Here is a 12,559-nt window from a genome sequence, read left to right as displayed (position 1 = left end):
GAAAATCAGTAGTTTGGTGAAGGAGATACACAAAAATAATGAAGAAAATAAGATCTTAAAAACCAGACTGGGCCAAATGGAAAAAAAGAAGCCTTAAAAAGCCAATAAGTACAAGAAGCACTTAAAAAAACAGAATTAGACAAATGCAAAAGAAGATATGGAAGCTCACTGATGAAAATAATTCCTTAAACTATAGAAGAGAACAAAAAGGTGATGACTTTGAAAATAAAATAAAACCGGAAGATGGCAGCCTCCAGAGCTGTGGAGGAGATATGGATCTGTGTGGTGCTCGGGGAGTTTGGGGTCCTAAACATCCACACCACGGACTTTCTGGGGAATTACTGTGGCTATGATGATGCGTGAGACCAGAGCCACTTCGAGAAGGGATTCTGCATGGACGTGGTGCACATGGATGAGAGCTCCCTGGAGTTGGATATGGTTGGAATTGATGCTGCCATCGCCAAAGCCTTCTGGAGGATTTTGTTAGCTGAGGTTCCAACCATGGCTGTGGAGAAAGTCTTTGTGTACAACAATACATCCATTGTGCAGGATGAGATACTGGCCCATCGATTGGGTCTCATTCCCATTTGTGCTGATCCCTGACTTTTTGAGTACCGGAACCAAGGTGATGAAGATGGTACTGAGATAGACACATTGCAATTCCAGTTGAAGGTCAAGTGTACTCGTAATGCTCAAGCTGCCAAAGAATCCTCTGATCCCAATGAATTCTATCTCAATCATAAAGTGTACACAAAACATATGACATGTATAACCCTGGGAAACCAAGCAGATGTTTTCCCAGAAGCCATCATACGTCCTCTGCACAATGATATCCTCATTGCTCAGCTACGTCCTGGCCAAGAGCTTGACCTACTCATGTGTTGTGTCAAAGGCATTGGCAAAGATCATGCAAAATTTTCTCCTGTAGCCACTGCCAGTTACAGATTATTGCCAGATATTACTCTATTCCAGCCAGTAGAGGGGGAAGCAGCTGAGGAGCTGAGTCGATGCTTTTCACCTGGTGTCACTGATGTGAAAGATATCAGAGGGAAAAAAGTAGCTACAGTAGCCAACCCTCGATTGGATACTTTTAGTCGAGAAATATGTCAGCATGAAAATTTAAGAAGATAGTGCGACTGGCACAAGTATGGGATCACTATATATTCTCAGTGGAATCAACAGGTGTCTTGCTCCCCAAGGTCCTGGTGAGTGAAGTCATCAAAGTTCTAATGGGAAAATTTCGGCATTTCATGGATGAATTGGATTCAGTTAAGATGGACTGAATTATCTTGCAGAGTCTTAGTGAGAGACAATAACTGGACAGTAAGATGGTTCACTTTGTGGGTATGCCCCACTCTGTCAAATAAACTCAGGGAATTGTCCCATGATTCCTGCTGGCTTCCTAAAAGGATTTCTGAGAGTATTACTGGTGCAGTTTGGGTTTTTATGCTGACACATTTTCTCTGAGACATTCACAAGCAATCCTGATTCCTCTTTTTATGTGTCAGCTAGATGATAGAACACTGGCCCTGGAGTAAGGAAAGACTTACTTTAAGTTAATTATTAAGTGTCCGGCCTCAAACACTTAACCCCACTGCCTTGCAAAAAGTGCAATCAAAAAATTCTGATATATAGACTGTGTTCCCCATTGGTAGGGAAAGAAAATTGGTAAGCTCTGTTAGAGAGAAGACAACAATAAAGAACAACAGCCTGCAAGTTCTATGTGTGGTAACATATACTATGAGAAAGGCAGCTTGTATATTAAACTTGTATATCAAACTCAGAGTTTTTTTTTTCTTTACTGATATGCAGAAATGAGCCTCAGAATCAATGTTTCTACAAAAGGTTCTAAAAACAATAAAAAATCTAGCATGAAAATAAAATAAAACCAAAACAATGAAAAACTAGAAGAAAATGTGAAATATCTCATTGGAAAAACAACTTATCTGGAAAGATTCAGAAGAGATAATTTAAAAATTATTGAACTACCTGAACATCCTGACCAAAAAAAGATCTTGTTTTTCAGTTTTTCAAAAGATTTCATTAGATTTCATTTTCCAAGAAATTCTCCAGGGAATTTGTCCTGTTATCCTAGAAGTAAAAGGCAAAGTAGAAATTGAAAGAATTCACTGATCACCCCCTGAAAGAGATTTCCAGATATAAACTGCCTCGAATAGTATAGTCAAATCAAGGAGAAAATACTACAAGCCAGACAAAAACAATTCAAATATTGTGGAACTACAATCAAGATAACACAAGATTTAGGAACTTCTACATTAAGATAGAAAAGAGCTTGCAAGGCAAAAGGGCTTGTATTATAACCAAGAATATACTACCCAGTAAACTTAAACATATTCTTTGAGGGTAAAAGATGAATTTTTAATGAAATAAGGGACTTTCAAATGTTTCTGATGAAATGTCCACAGCTGAACAGAAAATTTGACCTTCAAGTCCAAGACTCAGTTGAAGCATAGAGGGTGTGAACAGGAAGGGGAAATTATAAGGGACTTGATGATGAACTGTTTGTATATTGCATAGGAAGATGATACTGCTAACTCATATGAAATTTCTCATTTATTTGGGCAGTTGGAAGGAACATATATAAACAAGTCACAGGAGGGAGTTGAATTTGAAGATAATAAGAAGATGGAGTTAGTGGGTGAGAAAGGAATGTACTAGAAAAAGAGAAAGTAAAGGTAGAATGGGCTAAGTTATTTCACACAAAAGAAGCAAGGAAAAGGTTTTATAATGCAATGGTTGAAGGGAAAGTGAGGGGGAATTAGTGAGCCTTTACTCTCTTCAGAGTTTGGTCTAAAAGGGAAAAGCATAAACACTCCATTTGGTATAGAAATCTAGCTAACTCTACAGAAAAATAGGAATGGAAAGGGATGGAAAAGGGGAATGGGGGAGGGGAGAAGGATGCTGGTGAGAGAAGGGAAGGAAGATCATGGGAGAGTGTGATCAAGGACTTTTGAGAAGGGACAGAGTGAAGAAAGAGAAAGGGTCAAAGGAGAGTGTGAAAAGAACAAACTGGAGGGGTGGCTAGGTGGCACTAGGTGGCACAGTGGATAGAGCCCCCGCCCTAGAGTCAGGAATGCCTGAGTTCAAATCCGGCCTCAGTCACATAACAATTAGCTAGCTGTGTGGCCTTGGGCAAGCCATTTAACTCCATCTGCCTTGCAAAAAAAAGAAGAAGAAATTGGGTTAGGTGAATAGAATGGTGGGAAATAAGTTAGCAATAACAACTGTGGCAAAATTTATTGAACCAAGTTTCTCTGATAAAGGCCTCATTTATCAAACATACATAATTGAGATGCATTTATAAAAAAATTCCTCAATTGATACATGATTAAAATAAATGAACAGTTTTCATATGTTCTAAAAGATATGAACAAATATCAATACCATCTAATTAAATCATAAAAAAAACATTTACCAACTCACTATTGACAAGAGAAATGAGAGTTGGAACATTTATGAAACAATACCTTATGCCTGTTGGCTTGGCTAATAGAATAGAAAGAGAAAATGACAATGGAGGGGGAGTAGTAAAAATGAGATATTAATGCACTGTTGTTGGAATCGTGAAAGGATTCAACAAATCTGAAGAGTAGTTTGGAACTATTCCCAAAGGCCTATACAACCTTGCCTAACTTTCACCTGCCAAGGTCACTCACAGGTCTATATTATAAAAGAGCCAAAAAATAGGAAACATAAGAATATTTATAACAATTCTTTTCTTGTGAAAGAGAGCTTTAAATGAGGGGATGCCCATCAATTGGGGAATGACTGAAAAAATTGTCATGTGTGATTATGATGAAATAAAATTCTGTTATAAGAAATGATGAGCAGTATGCTCTTGGTAAAAAAAAAAAACAACATTCATGAACATATGAATTGGGAAATGCACTATTTGCAAAGTAACAGCAATGTTGTTTGATCAGCTGTGAATGACTTATCTTTTCTGAGCAATGCTATGACCAAAGAGAAGTATGAAGGACTTAAAGTAAAGAATACTTTCCATTTTTATGATGTCTGATTACAGATTGAAGGATACTTTTATTTTTCTTAAGATTTCATTTTTGTATGCATGTTATGTTTAATTTTACAGTGTGATTATTGTGGTAAGAGTTATCATGACTAAACCTTTATCTAATAACTTGGTTTCTCAATGAGTAGGATTGGGATTGGAAGAAGGTAGGCAAGTCAGAATTCAGAGTTAAAAAATGACTGTTGAAACTTGCTTTTTGCATTTAACTGGGGGAAAATAAAATAAAGTTAAAATAAAAGGAAGAATAAGAGAAAATTTGTAAACTGAACCTTCTGGAACCTTTTTACTTAAAAGTGTTGTTTGTATTCTAGACAATGGGCAAATTCTGTTTGCATAAGCTTTAAAAAGAATTGATCCTGACACTTGCTCCAATTACAACTTGATATCTCCAAATACATTGGACTATATGATTCCTCAGTGCTACTTAAAGGGGTATTCTAGAGTTTCCTTTTGATTGTTAAAATTTCACCATTGGTATTTACAATAAGCAATAACCACAAATCAAAACAATTTATTCTTTTTATAATGTTAAACATTTCCATTTTTGCCATTTTTGTACAAGATGATGTGACTAAAACAAAAAATGAGTCAAAATAGCATGCTTCAGGCACTATTCAGTATTCAATATTTTTCTGGATGCAGATAGAATGTTTCAGGGTTATGCTTCATCCAATCAACATTGTAATTATCTTTTATCATTGTATTACTGAGAATAGCTAAGTCATTCAGAGAGCTTCACTGAACAATATTGCTATTAGAGTGTACAATGTACTCATGCTTCTGTTCATGTCACTATGCATCTCTGCTGATCATTGCCATACCCTAGAGTGTTGAGTACACATTGAATACCTGAGGGTTCCTCTGGCTATTAAAATGTGGCACTAGGTGATGTCCAGCTCAACCCACACAGGTAAATACCAGAAGAGGAACTGCAGCTGGATTAGTACTCTGTTCCACCCATTCTACATGGACTCACTTCCTATTTCTCCATATCTGGTAGCTTGGTGGGAGACTGAGATGAAAAAGATCATCTTCCAAGTCTTCCAATCGACATGGGACAAATGGGGTGGGGGAGAGGACAAATAAGATACAAAGATGCTCCATCAGAACTCCCTTTACTTCACTGTTTTCTGGGTCACTTGAAGCAGATACATATGGCTCCATCATCCAAGGTGAAGTCTAAAGATATCATGATCTTTCTGTTGTGCTCTTCTTCAATCTCTTTCAATTCTATAGTTTTTAAACTTTTCTCTAAAGATATTGTGTAGCTGTATTCTACTACAATCCTTGTTCTTGGAGTTTGACACAGTTATTTCTGTGGGCATCATTGGGGTAATCATCATAATTATTAGTACTGTGATCACATCTGCTTTGATACTTCTTGCTGTCTCTTCAAAACTGTCATCACTACTGTCATTGTTGCTGTTTTTACTGTCATCAGTCTGGTAGTCAGTTGGGAAGTTAGGATATATAAGGACATCTTTCGAGTCTTCAAAATGTTCTGGGACAAGAAAGAATGGCAAAAACAACCACAATGAAATATTCACCAGCACATTGGATTACTAGGCATTGGAAATGTGGCACAGGGCACTTCAATATGATGCACCCTTTTAAGAAAAACCCCTGTGCAAGATGCATAAATTAAAAGAATCCATCCCAAATGTTTGCATGGTGTATTTGTACCTGACCTGTGATAGAACATTCTAAGCTTATCAGCTCAGAATCAGCCAGTCAGACATACCTGAACATGACTCTAACATAAAGATATCATTTTGGTATTCTTTGAGAGTGAAGGACAATGAGCAACCTATCCAAATTACTTCCACTCTTCTCTATGTCCCTTGAAACTGACATAATGATACCAATGACCAACTTTCAATCTAAAGGTCAGGGTTCATTATCTCCAGGCTGATCTCTTGATACCTTCTCATTCTGTACTTCTTCTTCCTCCTCTTTGACTTCTACATTCAAAGAAATAACTGTGTAATCTGAATACAGATCAAAACATTGGTTTTTTTATTTGTTTTAACCTTTTCAAGATTTCTCAATTTTGTTCTGACTCTTTTTTCACATTATGACTAGTATGGAAATGTGTTACATGACTGCACATGTATGAACTATCAGATATTTTGCTATGCTACAATGGGGGAAGGAAGGGTGGGAAGGAGGGAACTTTAGTTTCCTCCTTCCTACAGGTTTTCTTTTAGAGTGCTAAAGCAAAACTGTCAGATTGAAAAAATGGAGGTCAGGCCTGTACACTTCTTTTTCCTAGTAGTTGAACTTTAATGTCTTTGGAGGCTTATCAGGTGAGACGAGAACTCCACTTGGAATCTCTGCCATGAATAGTAATCCTCCTGTTCCTATTAATATTTTTTAATTTCAAATTATTTGGGCAGGCAAACAATATAGCTACAATGATTTCTTTTGGTCTTTTCTCATGCTATATTCATCCCTCGCATTCTCCAAAATGGTTCATATCTCCAGGACAGAAAGAAGTGCTTGTATTCATCCATAAATGAGAGCACAGGACAAGAAAAAACTCAAAGCCTCTCAGAAGACTGTGGAGGAATTGAGGTCCCTAGGGTATGTCCCTGAAAGTAACTGAAAAAACTCTTAAAAGTTTCAGACAGTACTTCCTCCATCGTGGAGCAGAGGTTTATCTCAACAAAGAGTTAAAATCAAGTTATAAGCTGGAGAGATGAGTCAACAGCAGAAGGGAAAAAACAACCATAGATAATTTCTTTGGTTATATGAAGGATCAAAATACACACTCAAAAGATAATAAAAATAAAGTCAAAGCTTTTGCATACAAGTCTCCAAGAAAAATATGAATTTCTGTGTTTAAGGAAGAGCACAAAAGAGATATTGAAAATCACGTAAGGGAGGCAGAGGAAAATTTGGGAAGAGAAATGAGAGCCTAGCAGGAAAGCCATGCAAACCAAGTCAGCAGATTGGTGAAGGAATTACAAAAAAATGAGGAATATAACATCCTAAAAAAGGCAATTTGTGTCAAATAAAATAATCCCAAAAATCATTGAGAAGAATACCTTATAAAGGATAATTGACCAAATGGAACAGGAGATACAAAAGCACTCTGAAGATAATAACTCTTTCAAATAGAAAATGGAGTCAAGGGAAGTTGAAAACTACCTGAAAAATGAAGAAATAATAAAACAAAATAAAAAGAATGAAAAACTAGAAAAAATGTGCCATAACTCACTGGCAAAGCAAAGAAAATGGAAAACAGATACAAGACAGATGTTTTATTTTTTATGGTTTATTTGTTTATTATCATTGCAATGATCTTGTTGTGAAAATAAATATAAAACCCCTCCCCCAAGAAAGAGTAACCTCATGAGAAATGAAGTGAAGAGGGGAAAAGTGTACTTCAGATTATGCTCAGATTCCATTGGCTCTGTCTCCAGGATGGGTTGCCTTCTTTATCATAAGGACACCAGTGAAGTTACTTCGTATCTTTTCTCACTGTTGCTTTATTTTTTGATTTAATTTATTAATTTATTTTGAATTTTACAATTTTTCCCCTGATCTAGCTACCCTCCCCCCAACAGAAAACAATGTGCTAGTCTTTACATTGGTCTAAGTTGAACATGATGAGAGACAAACCATTGTTCTAAGTTGAATGTGATAAGAGAGAAATCATGTTTTAAGGAAAAAATAAAATATAAGATATAGCAAAATTACATAATAACTTAACAGGATTTTTATTTAAATTAAATAGTCTTTGTACAAACTCTACAATTCTTTCTCTAGAAAGAGATGATAATCTCTATCATAGATATCTCAAAATTGTACCTGATTCTTTGCACTGATAAAATGAACAAATCCATTAAATTTGATCATCACCCCCATGTTGCTATTATGGTGTAATGTTCTTCTGGTTCTGCTTATCTTTTTCCACATCAGTAAATACAAATCATCCAGGCATCCCTGAATTCCCATCCCTTCTGGTTTATAACAGAACAATAGTATTCCATAACGAACATATGCCACAATTTGCTCAGCCTTGCCCCAATTGATGGATATTTGTTCACTTTCCAATCATTTGCCACCACAAGCAGGGCTTATATGAATAATTTTATACAAGTGATGTTTTAACTCTTTTTCATAAGCTCTTCAGAGTACATACCCAGTAGTGGTATTGCTGGATCAAAGGGTATGCACATTTTTCTTGCCCTTTGGGTGTAGTTCCAAATTGCTCTCCAGAAAGGTGGGATGAGTTCACAGCTTTACCAACAATGCATTAGTGTCCCAGAGTTCCCACATTCCTTACAACATTGATCATTGTCCTTTATGGTCATATTGGCCAGTATGAGAGGTATGAAGTAGTAACACAGAGATACTTTAATTTGCATTTCTCTAATAAATAGTGATTTAGAGCAATTTTTCATTTGCATTTCTCTAATAAATAGTGATTTAGAGCAATTTTTCATATGACTATGGATCACTTTGATTTCCTCATGTTTAAAATGACTTTGCATATCCTTTGACCATATTTCAATTTGGGAATGGCTTGTTTTTTTAAAAAAATGACCCAGTTCTCTATATATTAGACATAAGTCCTTTACTTTGGGACTTTTAGCCAAGATGGTGGAGAGAAGACAGGCACAGTTCTAAAGTCTCCTGATCTTTCCCCATCTTTGATATGAATCAAACCTCTTAAGAGAAATCTGACCCACAAAACCCAGAAAGAAAAACCAGGAGAAAGAACATCTACCTCAGGATTTGTTTCCCATAGCAGTGGGTGAGACTTGGCACAAAGGGTGGATTAGCTGTAGATCAGCCTGATTTGCTGCTGGATTGGAGCCCTGGGTGACTGAGGGCCCAAGTGCCAGACCTGCTTAACCAGCAGTGGGCCTAGACCATGGGGACTTGGGTCGACTAGGGAGCAAAGGCACTGGTGTTGGTGCTGACCCTCTGGAGCTTGCCAACAGGGCTGGGGGTAGAGTTCTGGTGCAGGATAGCTGTGAACACCATCCCTGGGATCCTCTGGTCTGAGGAACACCTCCACTGTGGCTGAGGCCTCTTTCCAGAACAAAAACAATTACAGACCATTTCTGCCCCAGGCACTTGTATGTGAGCAGAAGAACCAACAAAGCTGACAATAGCAAGAGGACTGATCTTACCCCAGGGTAATGCCCACCATTGATTGAATGGAAAAGGATTGAAGAGCTTCAATGTTTCCCTTCAGGTTAAGGGAGTAGGTCTCAATCAAGGTCACAGACACTCCAGAGAAAACAACCAGCGCCTCCTATTGGACAACCAGGGAAATTAGACTCAGTGAATAAACCCTCTAGGGATCCCAACACCAAACCTCTGTGAACCAGCCCCTAACCAACTGAAGGTCTTAGCAAAATGAAGAAAGATCAGTGGAAAAGTTGATAGAAAACTTCTTGGAAGGAAAAGTTCCTAATTCAGAGAGACCTAGAACCTCTGAGGAGAATATGATCTGGTCTTCAGCATAGAAAGACTTCCTTGAAGAAATAAGGAAAGAGTTTAAAAATCAATTAAAAAATTTGGGAAAAGAAACCCAAGAGAAGTCAAACACCTTGCAACAAGAAAACAAATCCTTGGAAAATAGAATTGGACAAATACAAAATGAGAATAATTCTCTCAGATTTTCAATTGAACAAATACAAAATGAGATTAAATCTCTAAGATCCTGAATTGGACAAAGACAAAGAATAATTCTCTCAGATCCTCAACTGGGCAAATGCAAAAAGAAAATATTTTTCTCAAAACCTCAATTGTTAAATGGAAAGCTCTTTCAAAAGTAGAATTGACCAAGTGGAAAAGGAGTTGCAAAAGGTAAATGAAGAAAACTCCTCCCTAAAAAAAAAAACAATGGAGTATGCAGAAACTAATGACTTCATGAGACACAAGAACCTGCTAAACAAAATTAAAAAAATAGAAAAAATAGAAGAAAATGTAAAATACCTCATGAGCAAAAGCACTGAACTTGAGAATAGATAGAGAAAGTGCAACCTGAGAATTATTGGAGTTCCTGAAAACACCGAAGAGAGAAAAAAAGCCTGGTCTTAATATTACAGAATATAGTGAAGGAAAATTTGCCCTGATATCATGGAACAAGAGGGCAAAGTAGTTATTGAAAGAATACATCAATCCTCTCTAGAAAGAGATCCTAAAATAAAAACACTAAGGAATGTTGTGCCCAAATTCCAGAACTATTAGATAAAAGAGAAAATCCTGCAAGCAGCCAGAAGGAAACAATTTATTTATTTTTATTTTTCTTTATATTTTATTGTTTTTACAGTTTCTCATTTATTTATTCTCATTTTGTACAAATAATGTTTTTATACATTACTAAAATATTCTTGTTTAAGAGTAAACATAATACCCCCCCAAAAAAATATAGACCTGCATGAGTGATGAAGTTAAAGGGTGAGAAAAAATTAATATTAAAATTAAAAGCAATAATAATAATAATTGTAGGTATGATGAGGTGGGCCAGTGGATGGAGAAGCAGCCCTGGAGCCAGGAGCAGCCGAGCCCAATTCTGGCGCTAGGCACCGAACAATGACCCATATATGTCACCCTGTGCAAGACAACCAGACCACATTGCCCTGCAAAAACCAAAAACAAAAGACCCAAAATAAAATAAAATATTACTACTACTACTACTACTACTACTACTACTTCTACTACTACTACTAATAATAATAATGGCAGCCAGGTGGCAGAGTACTGGCCCTTGAGTCATGAGCACCCAGGTCCAAATCCGTCCTCAGATACCCAACAACCAAGAAGCTATGTGGCCCCAGGCAGGCCACCCAGCCCCATTTGCCCTGCCACTCTCCCTCCAAATAATAATAATAATACAAAATGTGCTTCAGTCTGTGTTCCAACACCACCAGCTCTGTTGCAGGTGGATCATATGCTTTATGATAAGTCCATCACCAAAGTTATTTTCATATGGTCATTTTCATATTTCATATGATGGCATTGCTGATCTCAACTCCCTCCATTTGTACTTCTCCAATACCATATAATATATTTTATCTCTCCTTTCATTCTCTCTCTTCTGTAGGGTAGTTGAGTGGTGCAGCAGACAAATCCCCGGCCCTGGGGCCAAGAGGCCCCAAGCCTACATACCACCCCTTCAACCCAGCATCCACATGGCCCAATGGCCCCAGACAGGCCATCCAATACCAGCCCCTTGCAACTTGTAAGAAAAGAAAATGTGTTATTTCTGACCACTCTCTCTCCCTCCATGGTCCATCCTCTCCTCCATCACTCACATCCCCCCTTCCCCCTGTCCCCCTTCTTTCTTTCTTACTCCAGATGTCTGTCTATACCCCATTGGATATATATATATATATATATATATATATATATATATATATATATATATATGTATGTATATATGCTGTTTCCTCTCCAAGCCACCTCTGATGAGAGCAAAGATTCCTTCATTTGCCCTTGCCTTCCACCCTTCCATATAATTTCAATAGCTCATTGTTATGAAGAAAAATCTTATTATATGAAATATCTTAGCCTTTCATCCTCTCTTTTTCTTTCTCCCATTACGTTTTCCTTTTATCTATTGACTCAATTTTTTTACTCCACATTATATCTTCAAATTCAGCTTTCTCCTGTGCTTCACCTATAAAAGCTCCTTCTACCTGCTCTATTAAATGAAAGGGCTCATATGAATATTATCAGTATCATTTTTCCATACTGGAATACAGGTTCATTATCATCAAGTCCCTCATATTTTCCCCTTCTCCTCCACTCTCTATGCCTCACCTGAGTCCTGTATTTGAAGATCAAACCTTCTGTTGAGCTCTGGACATTTTAATAAGAACATTTGAAATTGCCCGTGTTCATTGAAAGTCCATCTTTTTTTCCTGGAAGGGGTTGTTCTGTTTTGCTGGGTAGTTGATTCTTGTTTGCATTGCAAGCACTTTTGCTTTCCAGGAAGTTATATTCTAAATCCTACAAGTCTTTAATGTAGTTGCTGCTAAGTCCTGTGTGATCCTGACTGCAGCTCCACCATATTTGAATTGTGTCCTTCTCGCTGCTTGTAATAATTTCTCTTTGACTTGGGAGTTTTTGAACTTGGCTATAATCTTCCTGGGGATTGGGTTTTTTTGGCTTTCTTTCTCAGGGAGATAAGTGGATTCTCTCCATTTCTATTTTGCCCTCTGCTTCTAGTATATTAGGGCAATTTTCCTGTAGTACTTCTTTGAAAATGATGCCAAGGCTCTTTTCCTGGTCATGACACTCAGGTATTACAATAATTTTTAAATTATCTTTCATAAATCTGTTTTCCATATCACTTGTTTTTTCAGAGAAATGTTTCACATTTTCTTCTAATTTTTCATTCTTTTGGTTTTGAAATATTGTGTCCTAATTTCTCGTAAAATCAGCAACCTCCCTCAGTGCCATTCTTTGTCTGAAAGATTTATTTTCCTCAAAGAGATTTTTATCTCTTTTTCAATTTGGCCAATTCTGCTTTTTAAGGTTTTC

At 37.0% G+C, this 12,559-nt stretch overlaps 1 pseudogene; it reads left to right on the top strand.

Moving 5' to 3' along the window:
- Window positions 1-243: 243 nt before the first annotated feature.
- LOC141521260 (DNA-directed RNA polymerases I and III subunit RPAC1 pseudogene) lies at window positions 244-1,283 on the top strand (annotated as a pseudogene).
- Window positions 1,284-12,559: the final 11,276 nt, after the last annotated feature.

Source organism: Macrotis lagotis, chromosome 1 (assembly GCF_037893015.1).
Source record: "Macrotis lagotis isolate mMagLag1 chromosome 1, bilby.v1.9.chrom.fasta, whole genome shotgun sequence".
In the NCBI taxonomy this organism is placed as follows: domain Eukaryota; kingdom Metazoa; phylum Chordata; class Mammalia; order Peramelemorphia; family Peramelidae; genus Macrotis; species Macrotis lagotis.
This window is presented reverse-complemented; position numbering and strand designations above follow the sequence as displayed.